The sequence below is a fragment of the Astatotilapia calliptera genome, chromosome 3 (genome assembly GCF_964374335.1).
Source record: "Astatotilapia calliptera chromosome 3, fAstCal68.1, whole genome shotgun sequence".
Taxonomy (NCBI): domain Eukaryota; kingdom Metazoa; phylum Chordata; class Actinopteri; order Cichliformes; family Cichlidae; genus Astatotilapia; species Astatotilapia calliptera.
In genome coordinates, this window is record NC_137424.1 from 83522475 (window position 1) to 83543425 (window position 20951).

The 20951-nt window shown below is 41.5% G+C and overlaps 1 long non-coding RNA gene across 1 annotated transcript; it reads left to right on the top strand.

The window, feature by feature from the left end:
- The first annotated feature begins 1724 nt into the window (after positions 1–1724).
- LOC145426039 (uncharacterized) lies at positions 1725–2512 on the top strand. The gene is made up of 2 exons (XR_013906809.1): positions 1725–2148; positions 2242–2512. It is a non-coding gene; the product is annotated as an uncharacterized LOC145426039 (long non-coding RNA).
- The last annotated feature ends 18439 nt before the right edge of the window (positions 2513–20951 follow it).

Here is a 20951-nt window from a genome sequence, read left to right on the forward strand (position 1 = left end):
CACGGCGCCTAAGCTACGACCTTGGCTCCCTGTTTATCTGCTCCTGCTGAGATGGCAGAAAACTCCAGTATGTTCTGTTCTCTTCTAATCAGACAAATAAGGCGATGACTTTCTGCGAACAGTATTTCTTATAACTCAGCAGTATAATGCATCATAAAACAATATCATTCATTCACAATAAATCAGCAGTCTAATGTAATGCAAATCAGTTTAAAAAATGCAATAGTTATCACCTTCTTCTAATCCAGGAGAATAATGCAAACTAAGACTACATAATAATTCACAATCTTTAATTAGGGGTCTAACATGGCATAAAATAATATTATAATCTCACAGGACGTAGATCGACCGGTAAATTGAGAGCTTCGCTTTTACACTCAGCTCCCTCTTCACCACGACGGACCGGTGCAGCGTCCGCATTACTGCAGCTGCAGCCCCAATCCGTCTGTCGATCTCCGGCTCCCTTCTCCCATCACTCGTGAACAAGACCCCGAGATACTTGAACTCCTCCACTTGGGGCAGGAACTCATCCCCGACCCGGAGTGGGCACTCCACCCTTTTCCGGCTGAGAACCACGGCCTCAGATTTGGAGGTGCTGATCCTCATTCCCGCTGCTTCACACTCGGCTGCGAACTGTTCCAGTGCGAGCTGGAGGCCTTCACCCGATGAAGCCAACAGAACCACATCATCCGCAAAAATCAGAGATGAGATTCTGAGGCCACCAAAGCGAAAGCCCTCCGCCACTTGGCTGCGCCTAGAAATTCTGTCCATAAAAATTATGAACAGAACCGGAGACAAAGGGCAGCCCTGGCGGAGCCCATCACCCACCAGGAACGAGTCCGACTTATTGCCGGCAATGCGAACCAAGCTCTTGCAACGGTTGTATAGGGATCGAATGGCCCGTAGCAATGGGCCATACACCCCATACTCCCGCAACACCTCCCACAGGACACCCCGAGGGACACGGTCGAATGCCTTCTCCAAGTCCACAAAACACATGTAGACTGGTTGGGCAAACTCCCATGCACCCTCAAGTATCCTCGAGAGGATAAAGAGCTGGTCCAGTGTTCCGCGACCAGGACGAAAACCGCATTGTTCCTCCTGTATCCGAGGTTCGACTAGCGGACAAACTCTCCTTTCCAGCACCCTGGCATAGACTTTCCCAGGGAGGCTGAGGAGTGTGATCCCCCTGTAGTTGGAACACACCCTCCGGTCCCCCTTCTTAAAGATGGGGACCACCACCCCGGTCTGCCAGTCCACAGGTACTGCCCCTGATCTCCACGCAACATTGCAGAGGCGTGTCAACCAGGACAGCCCTACAACGTCCAGAGCCTTCAGGAACTTCGTGTGAAGTGACCTTCCTCTCCACAGTTCTAGCAGGCGTTGTCTCTATTTTATCTGCTGTTTCTGCGTGGCTGTCTGCAGCCTTGGTGTCTGTGACGTTGCTTGCCTCTCTGTTCTGCAAATGAGTCTCTTAGTCTATTGTCAACACGTCAGCCTTATTTTTAAGTTACAGAATGCTTCTTCTCCTTTTTTTTTTTTTCTTTTTTCTCTTGGTTTGGGAGAATAGATGCAACACTACATTTTCACTTAAGGCATTTTTAGATAATTTCTAGTTTTTCAAACAATTCATGCATCTCACACATTTCAAACTTTGAAGTTAGGGTTGTTTCCCATTTATACATATATATATATATATATATATATATATTTTTTTTTTTTTCAATCATATGCCTAATCACTATGTGTCACTGTGACTCTCAAGTATTGTCACAAGTTCGTTTAAATTCATTTCCAAAACCAACAAAATAATCAAACAAAAACAAAAACATAAACGTGTCAGGACACAAAAGAAAAAAGAAAAATGCTGCCACCCGAACAAGGCAGAAGTCTGCATATGTTGGCTTTTAATAGCATGCAGCTTGTAACATGGTAGACTAATGTGCCTGTGTTAATTCAGCTCCATATTATTGTGTGAAGTTGCACTGGGTTGGGAGTGGTGTTGTGTGTGTGTCACATTTTTGGTGAGCCAATGGCTGGAATGGGGTTGGACTAATTAGAGGCAGGTGTACTTGATTGCACTGATACACTGGTCTACTTATAGCCCACACTACAAACACTGCTGTGTCGTTTTGTCTCTCTGTGCAGGTATGTAATGTGATGAAATTAGATATGTTTGGGATGGATGGGTTTTGCGCTATGAATTTTATATTAAGTGTGTCGTTTTGTCTCTCTGTGCAGTCCAGGGCCTATTATATGCCACAGCCTAAAGGCAGCAGGGTTGCAGAGGCTTGAGTGACCACTGGCTATATGCTTGCAGGGTGGTGGGTCTCCAAGGACAACTTCTAACCCTGTTAAAGGCAACATGTGGAGTGCAACTTGGCTGTGTGGCATAGCTGGCTCTGGCCTTGGGACTGTGTGTTTTTATACAATTCATAAGTGGGACACTGGACTGTTTTATCTTTTATCTCTTGATATATTTTTCGTCAATAAATTATCTTTTAGAATTTTATTGACTGTCATCTTTTTGCCCATGACTGGGACGGTTGGTCAGACCTAGAGTCTTTCTTTGGGTGTGTTACAGCAGCTTCTGCTCTAAAAGAAACAAATAAATAAAAAGAAAAGAAAATGTGTAACATGTTCATCAGCTTAGCAGTGTCTACATATTTAATTCAGCTTCTCAATCTTGTAGTTGTAGCTGTTGTCTACAGGGTTTTGCTTATTGGTTGTTATTATAGGTGTGCTCTATCTCAGCAATGTGTCATTCTAGGATGATAAGTTTCAAGCTGGTCAAGTGCCTCTATGCACTTCATTAGTTTAGTTATTCTCCGTATTGTCTTCATCTCACATGTCATTACACTGAGTTTTAGCAAACCTTAAGCTTGATGCAGACTACTGCTTAACAATTATCCACCTCACATCATAACCGATTAAGGTGCCTCTTCATATTAATATTATGTCATTGTTAATATTATCCTCTTTGTCTTATATAACAGCAATAGCATATTATAATATTTTATCAGTGTGTACCACTATACTACTCCTGAGCCAATTTGTTAGTTAGGATCATCTTATTCAGCAAACAGATAATTTAGAATTCATCCAATCTGCGGTCACATTTGTTCTCTCTGTTGCATGGCGGACCAGGCAGTTCTATTATAATGTATTATTTATATTTTATTTTGTATCCATCAAGGGCTTCAGATGACCTGCAGAATCATCCTTTTCCCAAGGTGGAGACAGTTACCTTTTCACACACTGTCCTTGGCTGAACAGTGACACAGTCTTAATATACCTTATTTATTTTATTAAAATATTTTCGTGTGAATTATTTGCTTTATATTCATTTTATACATGCTGGGCATGGTCATCATGCCAACTGTGTTTCATTGTTAATATCACTTTACAGGTTGTTATCCTTGCTATTATTAATTTCAAATACTCTAAAGATAATTTCTACTGTAATTTTCCCTTTTTTTTATCTTTATTTCGTACTTTTATATTTATATCTACTCAGTGGGGTCTGTTTTCAACCCTTTTAAACTACTTCAAACTACTGTGATCTCTAGTTTTCACTTAATAAGGGATTATTATGTTCTTCCTGATATGGGTGGTGCTGCAGATGCGGCTGCAGGAGTGAGTGATGGTTTACTAAAAGGATTGTGGGCACTGCACAGTGTCTCGTCTTCTGGTTTTACTAAACTGGCAGTTGGATTCTGTTCTTCTGACTGTTTATATTTTGTTTTCTTAAATCTCTCAGTTTACAGACACTGTTTTTGTCCGGCGTCTGGACTTTTCTTTTCTCACCACTGCTCATCAGCAGGAGTGAGTTTTAATTTCACTTGCTTGATTACCCATCTTATTTATGTATTTACTTATTTTTGTTTAAGTAATATATACACGATACAGCTGCTATCACCTTCGCTGGTATTAGAGACGAGAGTGGTTGCTCACACGCCCTTCTACTTTCGGACTAGTTCCGAAAGCGGTGTGAACTTTACGAGACGGAACTCGACCGTTCTCTCAACTCACCAGCACTTCAGCGAACAGCAGTAAAAGAAAAACACAGTAGGAGCAGCTCAGTCTCTTATTGGACCGTGAAAATTCAGCTTGCTCCGTTAATTAAAACAATACACACACACATTCACATTCACAGCTTCGACGCGCGCGACCGGAACCCTTATGATAAGGGGAGCTCCCAGAGCTACTTACTCCCTAGACCCAGTCTAGACCCAGCTGGGGGAGCTACCCAGAGCTCCAAAGCTACCAGTCGACGAGCTCCCAGAGCTACCAGTCGACGAGCTACTTCCGCTATTTTAAATTCCCTGAATTCAAAATGCGCTTTTACGCAAGATTGTGTCAGTGTGTCTGTATCTACCTGGTCAGTGTCGCCGGGTCTGGTCCACCTCGATCGGGTCCCACCACCGTGGGTCGCTTTCTAAGACGTTGGCCAAGACCCGAATTTAACGCTCTTGGACTTTTATCACACACCTGGTGTGTGAGCTGTCGACAGGCGAACAACGTGGACTGGTCACGGAGATGGGACACGATGGAGGCGCTCCGGCTCCGAAGGACCAAGAAATGTTGGGGGAAAACTCTGCAAAAGACCCAGGAGAAATAAAGACACAATGAGACAAAGTTACTTTTTATGCTTTAACGTGTACACGGGTAAGCTGTTAAGAACAACTCACAACCATGGACAGCGGCTTGGTATTTTTATAGGCACAAATCACAGAGACAGTGAGAACAGGATAAGAAAATAATAAACAGATAAAATAAACAACTCCATATGTGGTGCTAGTCTCGTCAGCAGAGAGCTGGGAGAGATAAAACAATCTAAAACAATATGTCCCAAAACAATATGTCTTCGCTAGGAAAGTCTAAAAGGATAATTCTAAACTAATCTAACCATAGACAAAGGGCAGACAAAAGGCATCTTTGTACATTTAAAAGAAGGTAAAGAAACATAGAATCATTTTTCCTGTAACAGTTAAACATTTTCTACAATATTGACAAAGCACTTTAAGCACAAGTTTGTTAGTTAATAATTTAGAAATGAATATTGTCTGTATGGACTGCAACTTTCCCCCAAAAAAAGTGCACATGTAAAACTGCGGTGTTAAGCGATGCGGTTGAAAAATTTGAGTGCGCCTAACTTTTGTGCCAGTGCGCCTAAATTTTTAAAGTTAGGCGTACCGGTGCGCCCATGTCAAAAAGTTAGTCTAGAGCCCTGTTTGTAGATAAAACCACAAAGTAACAGTAACATACTCAGAAAAGAAACCAGGAAGAAAGGGTTAGGGTTTGTTGAGACACATTTAAACTGTCATGATTATTATTTCATGTGGTTTTGTTTTGTTTACATACACTTTTAGATGACTTATTCTAATGAATGTTATTTGTTTTTGCAGTTATGGGGTGGGGGGGTCATGTTTAGCTGCTCTACTTCTGGTTTCTGTCAAGAATCAAAGCGGAGAAGTTAAGAGTCTGCTAAAGCGTGCATGCAATAGCACATTTTTTCTTTTGAACACTTTTTATTTTGCAAATGGTCTTATTATTTTTTGGTTTTGTGAGCGAGGTATCTTTATTTATGTGTGCTTTGATGGATGGTATTTACAGTTTGATTTTGTCACGATCTGTGACAGCAACAGAGTTAATCAATAGCCACAACAGAGTGGTTGTATAGGATAAGTCTGTTCACACTCTTAGTTTGCAATTCCCACTCCTGATCAGACATTTCAGCTCTCACTTCTATGCATATTGTGATGCTCAGAATGATGTGCTGGTGAGGAAGTCCACCCCCTCACAACGACCAGGTCTGTGTCTGACTTCAGTTCAACACAATCATTCCTCAGCACCTGCTGGCCTGAACACTCCCTCTGCAACTTGATCCTGGGATTTTCTGACTTGACTTGAGTTGAAGAAGTAACTAGTAACTATAATTAAATATTAAAACATAAGTCACTTGCCCAACATCGGTCATTATACACTGTATTTTGCAGACAAGTAGTTACAGGACTCTCTCCCAGGCCACAGTCAGAAAATCTCACTCAGTGCACAGCAGGAGCTTCACACAAACTCATGTTCACAACACATGTTAGAGCTTCATGTGTGTTTTCAAAATTGGAGTTATTTTTACTTCTAATAGTGTTTACATAGAGCCCAGGTCATGAACAAGATTTCTTTTTACATTTTCATTGTAAGTAGAGTAAAGCAAAAGCTTAATTAATCTTAATCTAACAGCCCTGGTGTTTTCTAACAATCCGGACAGAATGGTAAAAAAAAAAAAACGTGGAAAAGGAAGACACAAAGTGGTCCTACATACATAAGCAACTGAAGTTGGTATATACAGGTAACAATGTACAGAAACATGTATATGTATAAAACGTACAGAACTATGTATAAAATGGTGTTGTCCATGATGGATGTTAGCTTAGACAACATCCTCTCCTCCCCAACCTGCTCGATGGACTTCAGCGGACAGTCCAGGACCGAGCTGGCCCTCCTGACCAGTTTGTTGTGTTTCCCCTGGTCCCTCTCTGCCGTTCCACCACTCCAGCAGACCACAGCATGGAAAATAACAGAAGCCACTACAGTGTCGTAATATGTCCTGGAGCGTCCTGTTCACCCTGAAGGATCTCAGCCGCCGTAGCAGGTGGAGACGACTTAGACCCTTTTTGTAGAGTGCATTTGTGTTTGTGGACCAGTCCAGTTTGTTATTGAGGTGAAGACCCAGGTATTTGTACTCCTCCACCGCTTCAGTGTCCAAACCCTGGATGTTCACTGGTGTAATAGAGGGTGGCTTCCTTTTGAAGTTAATCACCAGCTCCTTCGTCTTGCTGGCATTGATGCAAGCTTCGCACCAGCTTACAAAGTCTTTGATGACCCCCATGTATCCCAGTTTGTTTCCCTCCAACACTCGACCCACAATGGCGGTGTCGTCTGAGAACTTCTGGAGCTGGCGAGTGTCCATGTTATAACTGAAGTCTGCAGTCTACAGGGTAAAGAGGAAAGGAGCGAGTACTGTTCCTTGTGGGGTCCCCGTGCTACAGAGAACGCAGTCAAGAAGCCTCACATACTGGGGTCTCCTGGTGAGGTAGTCGATAATCCATGTAGATAACTGATGGTGCACTCCCGCTCCTTCGAGCAGAGAGGTGTGAAGAGCTCTGGTGACTGGGGGAGGGAAGGGCTTCTGAGTCAAACCTGTTAAAGAACTGGTTCAGTCTATCAGCCCAAACCTGTTCTCCAGACTCTGGACCCCCTCTGCTCGCTGTGCTTCATTCAGTGATGGTTTTCAGCCCTCTCCACACACCTCTGGTGTTGCTCTGCTGGAGCTGCTCCTCCAGTTTCCTCCTGTCGTTTCCCTTCCTTATCTCTCCCTAAGCTCCTTCTGGACTGTACAGTGTTATCCACACAGAAGTTGATATAGTCTTTTATGCAGGTAGTTAGTGTAAGTCCAGTGTTTTGTTTTCCACATACTGAGTGACAGTAGGGAGGGTTGAGCACAAGGAAGCATGATTAAAATCCCCAGAGATGAAAAGGAAGGCTTGGAGGTGTGATGTCTGCAGCTTGGACACTACTGTGTGAATTGTCTCGCATGCTGCTGCCGCATCTGCCCCTGGTGGATCGTAGGCAGTTGTCACGATGACTTGCGAGAACTCCCGTGGCAGGTAATACGGTCGGATGCTAACTGCTAATGCTCCACATCTCGAGTACAGCGCTGCTCCTTAACACTAATGTGCCCCACTTTAAACCATACTCACTGTCTTTTCAAAGATGGTGCAAAAGTGGGTTGCTAGTTCTGTCACCAAACATTTTAGACGACGTCCACACTAGCATGTTAATATACAGCACTTTAGACATCCGCATATCATTAACAGACACATCAGCGATTACATTTCTGCACTCTATGATACTGGCTCATACTGGATACCGTATTACAAATTGGTCCTATACATGTCTAGCTGCTATTGGGCCAATCGAATTATGCTACAAATTAGCATTGAAAATATTAGACAGGAAACCGATGTCATACTATCACTGTCAAATTAGAGATAAATACAAGTTTTTAAATTTTACTAATTCAAAATTATTTAAATCTGTGTCTAATCAACAAGGTTATACATGGTCTGGCACCTCTACCAATGAGTGATCTTATTACACAAAAGTCTAGCAGACTAGCATCTCGATTGACTCGAGCCACTGAAAGAGGGGAATTGGCATTTAGGCGTACAGCATTTTCACAGAATGCTCTGTCATATCAACGAGTGACCTTGTGGAATAGATTTCCACTGTCAGTGAGGGAAAACACAATTTTTCCTATCTTTAGAAATCACTTAAAAGGGTGACTGAGGGACACACAAACATGTGATCATGTTTAAGTAGTCATGATTATATGCTGGACGTGACACAGAGTGCATTACAAAAAGGGAAACAATTATTAGTGTAATGGGTCAGTGCAATATCAGGACAGTCAGGGCATGTGCAATATTGGGGTTTGTGCAATATAACTGATGTGATGTGATTGTGTTTTACATTGTCCTCTGTTGTCCACTCTTGTTGTCATTGTTTGTTCTGATATGATGTGAGTCTCTGTGTGTTTTTACTAACTTGCGCACCAACCTGCCAGAGGGTCTGCAGATGGAAATAATCTGGCATTTACATTTGGCTTTACATTTGTTAAAATATTCATCAATATGTATAGTCCCTCTTTCTAAATAACATAATTAAAATTCAAATTAAAAATTGAAAACAAAGAACACTGGCAGAACATGTCGAGTGAGATTATGATTCAGGATGAATAGAATCTACAGTTTTTACTTACACTGTAAAATCGAATTAGTTCCCAGAACTCAAAAAATCTATGCAAACTCATTGTCTCAAAAAACTGAGTAAAGCTTAATTAAGATGAGTAAGTTAGGGCAACTTACTCATTGCAAGTATACAGTTCTAAGAATGACTTTCTGACTGTGCAATACTGATTGTTTACACACTGACAAACATTTCAAGTTCTACTAAATTAAAAAAAACAACCTGCAGTAACTTATATTAATATAACACTGTATTCAAATATGATTCAAATAGAATAATTAACAACACTTCTTGTAATGGTGTTTAAATCAGCCCAACTTTTATTTTGAAATGTAAAACAATATAACAGCCAACATCCTGGACACTGTTCTGCTGAACAACAAACGATTATACTGCCGTCACTGTTATAATCTTACAATGAAACTAAGTCTCAGATTTAATTATTCTGAAAATAAGTTTAGGCCTACCACAAGTTTGTTTTGTACTTACATTACTTATGTAATCAAAATAAAATGTATTTACTGTTCTGTCACAAGTGCAGTCTCTACATCAAACAACACATTTGTTTTACATTCATACACTGAAGCTGTTATGCTGTAATAATTTAAGGATGCTGGTTTCCAGTCCAGGCATCACTGCCTGAATGACTGTCATGGATCCAGGTGATCCACATGTAAGTGCAGAAGAAAGTCTTTACCTTCCCTTCAGTACAGTGGCAGTGGATGTGGGTTGGAGATGCAATGACCTTCAACCTGCAGGTGACCATCTTCACTGACCAACCACCTGTGATGGAGGACTCATCAATCTCAGACTCCCTCCCCACTGGAGAGGTGACATTCACTGTCCCACTTGTCAGTCTGGATAGCCAGCCGCTACACAATAATGTCATGAAAGCATATTTTTAAAAAGGGCTCTGCAAACATGGCCAATAACTTTCATTCTGATGATCTGCAGAATAATTTGGGCACAAAACAAATTTCACCCTTCAAAAAGTTGCAGACTTCACTATATACAGTGCAGACAGTGTGGACCCTCTAAACTAAGTCTTTAGGATATGATCTTTGAATGAATGCAGACCAAACTGTCGTTGTATTTACTTACACAGCATGTCTTGTAGGATTAACTGGAGTCATCAGCAACAGCACAGAGCAGTCACGTCTCAGGTCTAATAATAGAAGACAGGAAACTAAAGCATAAAGGAAGCAGCAAGTAAAGCAGTTTGATGTAAAGTATGATTAAAGTTCAGCCTGATTAACATAAATGTGACAGCTACTAACATATTGTGGGAAGTAAACTAACCAAAATCCTTCCCACTCAGCTGATGTCTTTCTGTCCAACAGCTGCTCTTCTAGACTTGTAAGAGTTTGATGTGATGTGTGGAGTGCTGATTCAGAGCCTCAAAGACAGTAAGAACCACACAGAGGGAGAAAAAACATAAAATTATTTGGAAGCTGATTTAATCCTTAATGGCTGTTCAACCATTATAACCCTTGTAAACATTATAACCATTATAACAACACAGAAGGTCAATGTAGGCCTCATCCACTCAAATTAGACTAGCACATATAGTACTACAAACACCATCTATTACTGTGTCTGAATGTGTGGTAAAGGCACTGTCAGTATAGGCTTAAAGAGATATGTGTTTCAGGTCGCCGGTTCGATCCCCTGCTCTGTCTGTCTCGGTCGTTGTGTCCTTGGGCAAGACACTTACCGCCTACTGGTGTTGGCCAGAGGGGCCGATGGCGTGATATGGCAGCCTCGCTTCTGTCAGTCTGCCCCAGGGCAGCTGTGGCTGCAACTGTAGCTGCCTCCACCAGTGTGTGAATGTGAGAGTGAATGCAATCCATTATTATTGTTATAAAACAGATATGTTCATTAAATGTAAAAACAGCTTGCTTATGTCGGTAAAGAAAGATTAAATTTAACATTAATAGATGCCACAGATGTTCAAAAGAAACCACAAAGAATTAAAATAGATACAGAGGTTAAGAATATACAGTTCATCTGTTATAAAAGTGGACTGAAAACAAGCCCCGCCCCCAATGGCTGCACCTTCAGAAAAAGTTTTCTCTCGGTTGTTATCTAGTAGCGGTTCACTTTTCTATTTCAAACAATCAACAGAAAATTTCACAGAGAGATTTTATATAAGGTTTTTAAATGTCAGAGGTTGGAGGTGAGGAAGAAAGTGGACCCAAACGCAGGACTCACAGTGCAGGAGTGTTTATTGGAGGGAACAGAATGAACAGATTGAGAGATGAATAACTGACTGACGGGAAGTCTGGCTGAACTAAGAACACGGTAACAACATTACATCAATGACAAGACAAAGAACTGGAGGAAACTGAGGACTTAAATGCACTGACGGAAAAAGACGATAGGAGACTGGTGAGTCACACAGTTGAACTAAATCTGACTAATGATACGCAGGGACTAGAACATAATGCAAATAGGCAGGGGATTGACACAGGAAATCAGGAAATATGAAAACTAAACAGTGACAAAAGTCCAAAACTGAAAACAAAGGGTCATCGACCCGGGAACCCTGACATTAAAGCTGTGGGTTACTTTTTAAGTAACATGAGCCCAGAGGCAGCAGCAACGGCAGTCTAACACTAGCTAGCTAGCAGAGTTCATAAACCTGGTGCTAAGAAGGCACAAAATCTGTTTGAATAAGAGAGTCAGGGAATCACAAACAATGATCTCTGGAGCTGAAGCTTCTCCAGGTTTGCTCAACATATTCCAGAAAAAAATGAACATGAACACGCAGACTGATCTGTGAGAAGAGGAGGAAGGCATTTTCAAACCATATAGTCAAAACTTCCAGCTTGCTGAGTTGATCAGCTCTTTGAATAAAAAGTACTGGTAACTTACCTAACATGAGATCTAATAACAAGCTGATAAAAATTGAGTTCAATCTACTTACTGTTTACCATGGTTTAAGAACAGTTTACAAAAACAATACCATCAGGTCATGAATTTAAATAAAAACATAGGACTTTTATACACACTAATAATGTGGGCAGCTGTAGACACGATGGCTAACGCCTGATAATTGCTCATGGCCACATCTTAGCTCAGTGCCTGCAAAACAAGCTGCTTCTTTCCACCACTTTTAACGGGTTAGATAAATGCACATTCACATATAAAACTCTGAACTACTAAAAGAAGGTACACCTCTTTTGGAAAGTTGGCCACAGCTGATGGCTTGCATACTCTGGCTTCCTGAACAAATGGGGGACCATGCACATCAGGGGTGTCAAAAGGGGGCCAAAACTCAAGGCCCGCTTTAGGTCTCGAGCCAAACAAGATAAACATTTATTGAACACACTAAAACAATGTTCTTCAAACATAAATATGAATAAAAACAGACAGGAATATTATTCCAGATTAAATAAACTTAAAAAATAAACTTTAACTTTAAATATTTTGCTCTTCATAAAAATATATCCTGTCAAAATTACACAAGTTAGAAATATGAACATGCTGCCAAAACCCAGAAAAATAAATGAAAGCAAACACAAGGTTGGAGCCGCATGCAGACGAGCTGGGCGCTGCTGCAGGAGTGCAGCTAATAAACTGCGCGGGCCATTCAGTGTCTTTCCCTGAGTGCATCATTACACTGCAGCTGCATCTGAATCTGCACAGGTGCAGTTTCCATGTAAATGGGTTGCGAAGCAGCTCGAAATTCACTTTATGTGCTTCAAAGTCACCAAAGTGCCGCGAACTCAGTGCACAGTGCGCTCAGCTTATCAGGAAAGTCAGCCGACTTCGTTCAACATTACTTGGCAACAGGGAGAGTGAGGCAAGTTGCACTGGTGCATTTGTGACAGCTTCACCGCATCATAGATGCCCATGAACTGACAGGTTTCCTTGCTGAGGTCAAAAACCCTATTGAAAGTTTTTTCCTCAACTCAGCCAACGGACCTCTGTATGAGTAATAGGTTCAGTCCAAAACACATGGTTTGCTTACATGTTGCTTCAAGCACAGATGTGTTGAAGTTTTGTCATCAAATGAGTCAAAAGCTGCTCCTTTCTTTCTGAATTTAATTAAAAACTGTAAAAATCCCAATTTTTACAGGGATCACTAAGAACTAGAGAAATATGTACTGGGACAAACCTGATGATCTGTTGCCCAATGTGTCTGTGTTTGATCATCATATATTAGGCAGAGCTTCTGAATTTTCACTAGGGATGGGTACCGTGTGTTCTGACATAAACGGTAGTAACCAGACCGAAAAGCAGCGCACATTTCGGTGCTTTATTTCGGTGCTTATTTTTCCTGAGCTGTGATACACTTCTAGCCAATCATTTTACGTTTCCGAGGATAGTAGGCGGGGCCAGGTACGTACGTTCTGTTAGAGCAGAGCTACAGATTAAAAATGTCCAAGGCGAAGCGGTCAAAGTCTGGCTGTACTTCACAGCAAGAGATGCAAACTCAGCAGCAACAAGTGCTTTAAGCTGATACTGTGATACTGTCAAAGGAGCTAACACCTCAAATCCGATGAAACACCTGGCGACGCATAGCGTTTGTTTTTTTTGTTTTTTTTAAAGCCGAGAAATGCACCGTATTTGATAGCTTGCTGCGAGACCTCACACCGAGCACATCTACTGCGGGTGTGGTGCCTGTTATCGACCCGGAGTTAGCAACATCCCCCAAAAACCCGAAGAGGAGAGTCCTGGCCCCTAGCCCTGCCAGTGTAGCAGAAATGATGAGGATGATGATGCAGCAGCAGCCGTTCTTCTCTCGGTCAGTAGCTTAATGTTGTTCGAGTGTAATTTACGTTGAGTAGGCTAACCACGTTATTACATTAATGCATGTAAGGTGAACTAGCAAACACCATCATAGCTACATGCTGCTGTCTTCTTGTTTGATGGCAGATACTCCCTTCACCCTGGCCAAAAAGGCTAAAATGACCAAAGAAAAAGTGGAAAACAGTTAAACATGAGAGGTTTTTGGACAAAGTTTGTGTGTTTTCCATTGTTTAAGCACTGCTTCCAGCCAAGAGTGATACCATATATGCCCTATAGCTGCAGAAAAGGCTAACATTGTTATCTTTTTACAAAAAAAACAGCTGAACATGAGAGGTTTTTGGACCAATTTTGTGTTCTCCATTCTTTAAGCACCGGTTTGAGCACCGTTTAAGCACCGGCACCGTTTCAAAAGTACCGGTTTGGCACCGGTATCGGATAAAACCTAAACGATACCCATCCCTAGTTTTCACTGCTGCAGGATTCATGTTTCAGGTACATAAAGTTTCATTTGATCTTTAACGTGAGCTTGAGTTCAATTACATTTTATTTATTTAATGCTATAACACAGCAGCAGCTGTGGAAAGGTTCTTAAATTCACCTGAGAGGTACAGAAATTGGGAATCTCGACATGTTGAGCTGAGCACATGGTTGCAGCATCTGCAGCAGGTGTTGGGGGCGGATGATGTTCTGTCTTTGTTCACAGAAACTGCAGGCTGCAGCCCATTAAAGGTGCTCCGCCCTCACCGTGAATTCATCACAGTAGCATGGCGACTTTTTCAGCCAGCGAATCACTAAGTGTGCTACAGAGGAAGTGATGAAGGAGATGGTCTCAGGCTGTCGTCCAGACGTTTAGTCGACGTCCAGACAAGATGAAGACCCCATCTGTCTCTCCACTCCTCGGTAAGTCAAATATTCATTCACTCCAACACACACACACAAAGAGGAGGACACATTTCTGGAGACTTACCAACGCCCTCTGACTGCACACTGTGTCCAAGCTGTCTGACAGGATTTTGTACTTTTAATGGGTTGCTACATCCACCTTTTACAAGAATTTATTAGTTTATTCATTTATTAGTTTTTATTAATTTTGCCTTATGAAACTGCATCATTAAAGGAAGTCAAGTTTACATTACAACGACTTCTGCTTCAGTTTGTAAACTCTTACATTTCTGTGACACTACAAAGACATCATAATTTCACATAATAACTTAATCATTCGCATGACATTTGTTGTTTTATTTCAAGATATTTTTCACCAATTTTAGGTTTGTATAAATATTTTTTAACAAACAAGTGCAAACAGTTCAGAAAAGTCCTAAGACCTTTTCAGATATTTCTTGCATGCCCCTTATTTAATCTTCTTCCACTAGAAGGTTTTTTATCATTCATTTCATGTGGTTTGGCTCACAGTAAGAAGGTCCTGGGTTTGAGTCCATTTGTCATGGTCGCACTGCCCAAAGCACAGGACTAGACTCAGCTGCAGACAAACCCGGACACACGAGGGTGTAGTATTAAGAGAAGTTTATTGTAGGAAGACGAGAGTGACATAAGCAATGAAAACAAAAACACTCTTGGCAAGTAAAACATGAACTGAAGGCGAGAGCCCAAAAACTGGCTCTGAGACGAGTTAGCAGGTAGCACATCACCGTGCATGAAGCAAACAAATAACTAGACGTTACCTGCACTCAATGAAACAAAGCTGTGAATTACTCTGCAGCATGAAGGAAAACGCTACGAACAAGACTATGAGAAAATCACTATGATCTGTGGAACAATACTATGAGCTACCATCAGCAGCACTAACGAAAATGCTATGCACATTACAATGAGTCACTACAATGCAAAATCACCACACGAGCTAGGGCTTGGGCTCAAAGTCATAAAGGGGCAGTGGGGCGTTATATGAAGGAGTCTTAGGGCTGTCAAGGATGAGGAATGGGGAACCAGGCACTGGGTGATGTTCAGAGTAGGAGCCTTGAAGTGGTTGGCAAGAGTTACGAGGCAAAGACTCTTCTCCCTCCTCTTCCATTTTAACAGCAGCTTGCATTCACAGAAGTTGCATTACTGCCACCCCCTGGAGTTATCTAACATCACATCTAACTCTCTAAATCCTCTTAAATAATCCTGTATTGCTCAGAAACCGAAGAACCACTCCTTTCCCATCCATTCAACCACCTTCTCAAACCTGGATTCCCCAGTGTTTGCCATTTCTACCCTCATCATTCTCCTGTAGTTACCATGCCTCCTGCACAGGGCTCTAGAGTGCGACCAATTTAGTCGCAAATGCGACCAAATTTTTCAGTGGTGCGACTAAAAAAAAATATTTGGTTGCACCTGTGCGACCAACTGTTCGGGTAGCAAAAAAAAAAAAAAAAAAAAAATCTGCAGCCTTCCCTGTGGTCAACAACAGACACATTTTGCCCCTATCGTGGACTAAACCAATCAGAGATAGTCAGGGGCGGGACCTCTCTGATTGGCCGTGGTCCAGTTGAAAGTGCAGGTGGAAGTGGGAGGTGAGTCGCTTGAATAAAGCGATATCAATTCATTAAATCCTGACTTTTAAATATAACTGTGTTTTGCCAGAAACGCCAGATTCTCAGATTAAAGCTCACAAAACCATTTCAACAACAACCAAACAGCAGATGAGAGCAGGTACACGGACTCCACACAAAGACGTAAACACAAACCCGACGCATCAGAATCAGCTTTGTCTTTCTCGGCTTTCTCACCCGACGGCCCGCAGACGGACACGCTGTCGGAGCTCAGCGATCCTGATGCGTCCGGTCCGCGCTGTGATTACGTCTTTTTGTGCTGATTCTGAGCTGCAGGTTTTGTCTCTCCAACCAAAATTCACCGAGCTGAATTTTGCTGTTTTGCTTCCACGACTATTAAAATCACACTTCATGCACAGCTAGCTCTCTCTCTCTCTCTCTGTACTTCAAGAACAGTTTCCGTCTCCAATCTCTGTTTTCTGTGTTATTCATTCGCTTATTACCCACCAGTCTACCGTTGTTCACAGCGCTGTGGCTGCTGTCTTTTTCTTTTCTTCACTTAAATGACCTCGGACAAGAAAGCCTATTTTTTCTGTTGTTCAATACTGAAGAAATTTAAACTTTATATGCAGAACATTGTAGAATATTTTTAAGGTTATCTGCTATAAAAAGCCAGACCAGGAAAATCTCCTTCATGTTTTTCTGTTTTATTCTCAGTTACTTTCACACAAAGGCATCTGCTGTGATGTTCACAATGCTGATGAAGTCAGTACTGATAAATGATCAGAATTATAATATTTCTGACTGTCTGAGGCCAAGTTGAATCGAATCGGGACTTTGAAAACCGGAATCAAATGGATTATAGAAATCAGTGATGATACCCAGCCCTAGTGAGCAGCCTGGGCACGACAGAAGTGGATGTAGCTGTAATAGGAAAAGAACTATTGCTAACTTTTCTGTTAAGGCCTGATCCTTCTGAAATTCATAGCCAGTGCTCTGACACGGTGTCATCAATCTTTGAATGCTGAAAAAGCACAGTGTATCCAGAAAAACACATATTATATAAATTATTATAAATTTGTGCCGGTACGCCTAACTTTAAAAAGTTAGGCGTACCGGTACGCCCATGGCAAAAAGTTAGTCTAGAGCCCTGCTCCTGCAGTTAATAAATACATGCTCAACTGTTTCCATAACACCACACCAAGTACACAATCCTGTCGAATGTTTCCCCTTCCTTCAGATTTAGATAATGGTATCTGTACTAGACTTGTAATCAAGACCGAGACCAAGTCGAGACAGAAAAGTCTTTAGAGTGCAGCCAGATGCTGCTTCGTTCACGGGTGTCAGGCATATTTGTGTTTTTGCGATGCACCCGCGCAGCCCTCCTCACCGCCCCGTCTCACTCCTTTACTGAGAGGACAGACGCACGCTCCACTTGACTGACGCGTCTCTCACCCTCTCTGTTTTTCACATAATGATATTGTTCTATATCCTCGCATGTGATTGGCCACAATATAGAGGGACTGAAGCATAGCTGAGCCACTGTGTGAGAGCTGAGCAGTGAAAGGAAATGAAATCTCTAAGCACGGCTGTTAGAGCTGATGCTTTTGAAATGACTGGTAGATTTATTGGGCTGTTTTGAGTTTTGTTCAAAAAAGAATGACTTCATATAGGAAAAATATATATCACATGTGCAGGACACCTTAAACTAGTTTTTTAATTAAGCAGCGAGGCAGAACAAGGTCAGGCCTGTATCAAGACATGAGGACTAAACCCCAATTCAACCAGACCCAGAACTGATCCAGAATTAAAACAGGACTACAACAGTTCAAAATCAGGACTACTGAGGACTTAACCAAGACAGACCCAGAATCAGAACTAGATGATAGTAGCACTAAAAATCATCATAGACCTGCACTACACTTGTTTTTTAATTCAAGTCCACTATTAGTCCAGTATTTAAAAGTAGAATGGGAGGCAGAGCCTTCAGTTTTCAGGCCCCTCTTCTGTGGAACCAGCTTCCAGTTTGGATTCGGGAGACAGACACTATCTCTACTTTTAAGATTAGGCTTAAAACTTTCCTTTTTTCTAAAGCATATAGTTAGGGCTGGACCAGGTGACCCTGAATCCTCCCTTTGTTATGCTGCAATAGATGTAGGCTGCCGGGGGATTCCCATGATGCATTGAGTTTTTCCTTTCCAGTCACCTTTCTCACTCACTATGTATTAATAGACCTCTCTGCATTGAATCATATCTGTTATTAACCTCTGTCTCTCTTCCACAGCATGTCTTTATCCTGTCTTCCTTCTCTCACCCCAACCGGTCGCAGCAGATGGCCGCCCCTCCCTGAGCCTGGTTCTGCCGGAGGTTTCTTCCTGTTAAAAGGGAGTTTTTCCTTCCCACTGTCGCCAAAGTGCTTGCTCATAGGGGGTCATATGATTGTTGGGTTTTTCTCTGTATCTATGAAGCGCCTTGAGGCGACTTTTGTTGTGATTTGGCGCTATATAAATAAAATTGAATTGAATTGAATTGAATTATTTTGATTCAGGAGTTTATATAATTATTCAGCCTTGTTGTGCAAACAAGCCTGCAGAGCTTAATAAATGTAGAGTTTGAAAAGTAACAAATGGCATCTAAAAAGAAACACTAGGTACGAGATACATGTTCTGATGAGTTTTAACAACCATGTGACTAACATGTGTCTCATCTGCTCTTGTTCATCTCTCTCTCTCCCTCTGTGCTGACAATCAAGCCAAACACCAACAGTGTTACAACAGTTGAAACCAGATATTTACTCTTCAGATAAAAACACTTTTTTAATTGTAACATCAAATCAGACTAAATGTTTATTTTTTTAGGTTGATAAATATAAAAACATATTTGTTAACTTTAAGAGTAAAGAGAGAAACTATCTGTATTTCTTAATTACAAATGGCACCAAATTGAGCCACACTTATGGTTCTTATGGTATATCTCTTGATTTCCCCATGTCACAGAAACAGGGGCTGTATCCCAATCCAGGGTCTGCAGCCTAACGATCCTCAAGGGCCGCGTACTCAAAGACCGCTAAGGCCGGAAGTGCGAGGCTTGTGTAATGGGACGGTCTAGCCTCCGTTGTGCTGATACTGTTGTTTGTCAATAAAGTTTAAAAAAAAAAGCCTTCGTTGCGCTGCCCAGGTTGCCTAGCAACCATGATACTAACAGCTGGAAACGTGTCATAGCTTTGTTTGACAGAAATGAAGGAGAACATATTTAGTTCATTTGTTTGTTTCTACATGAGCTTTGATCATTCTCTGTAAGATGAAGCTCAGCTACTGAACGGCGTATATTTTAAAGGCTTTAAAACCAAGTTAGTACAAACGTCACTAACGTCACATGACTTTGCCGACATGTGGCCAACAGGAATGTTTAATGTTCTTCGTTATTAAACATTTGCACATAAATAAGTGACATCATATTCAGTACTTAAAGTGCACTCTTCGGCCGCTCCGCTTCTGCCGTCAGCCGCCATTTTTTTCTGCAAATTTATCCACACCCATTGCTGCGCTATGCATTCTGGGATATGTTGGGCCACGAAGTCTACACCGCCACATCCTTAAAATTCAGGGAAATGAAGGACGCATTTCAGGGCTGCATTTCGAGCAGCCTTTGAATTGGGACAGGCTTCGGCGCGCCGCTGTGACGTAATCGGCCTTGAAATGCGGCCTTAAGGCTGCAGACCCTGAATTGGGAGACAGCCAGGCTCTGTGTTTTTCCTTATATGCATCCACAGCTGTGCCACCAGTTTACTCACATGGACTCTACTAACCTATCAGAAGCTTCTTCAGCTCAGAATGGAATCGTCTGGAGTTTTCTTTTTAATTAACAATAAACTTAGTGTACATGTACTCCTACATTTGATGAAAGTGATAAAAAAAATAGAAGCTCTGTCTCTTTATTCTGACATTTAACTAATTCAAAAGATATTTCAACATGTATTTATCTAAAACAAAACAAGTTTACTCTTTTTAACAGTAAAAATTGGTTTTTTTTGTTTTCTCCAGTGTAAATATCTGGTTTCAGCTGTGAATATCCTGCTGTGTGTTGAAGTTCCTCTGGTTTTGCATAGAAATATACTGAACAACATCCAAAGCATAATATATAAAATAACATCTACCTGAGTTTTTTTTAACACATGACCCTACGCTGTGTTCACTGCATCATTCCATGTTTGGCACTGATCACCACCTGCACTCATGTATATATCTATCTACGTAGCACTTTTAATTCTTATCCCTACTTTTATTTTTTCATGTCTATTTAAGTGCTATTTATGACAGTATGTTTGCACTGAAGCACCGCAGCAATTTCCTAATGTTGTAAACCTGCTCAACATTTGGCAATAAAACCCTTTCTGATTCTGATTCTGATTCTTTGGAAGAAGCTCCTTATGTCCATTGTTGTGTTCATCAGTACACAACTGAAACCGATTTAGAGTTTGTTTATCCATGAAGGGAAACAACTGAAAATATGAAATAAACACACATGTAGCTGAGACTCTCTAAAAAACAGCATTGTTGTTGTTTGGATTTTCATTTCGCCATTTGTTGAGTCACTCGAAGAGCAAGAAACGTAATATGGGTCAAGTGATCAGTTTGATGTCAATATTCGTGATACACAAACACAAACATGATATCAAACAGCAGCCAAAGGGTCCAGGGATTCCTAGGTTGGGGAAGGGCAACAACAATCCTCTCCAGTCACTAATGTCAGCACTTTGGAGGAACCAGGCAGGGATGGGTCCAGGGACATTTTTATACAAAAGAGAGGAAAGTCACAAGCCAGGAACAGATACTGCGAACGAAATTACCATGAGAGAGCTGAGCAACACTGAAGAGAGTCACGCAACAATCC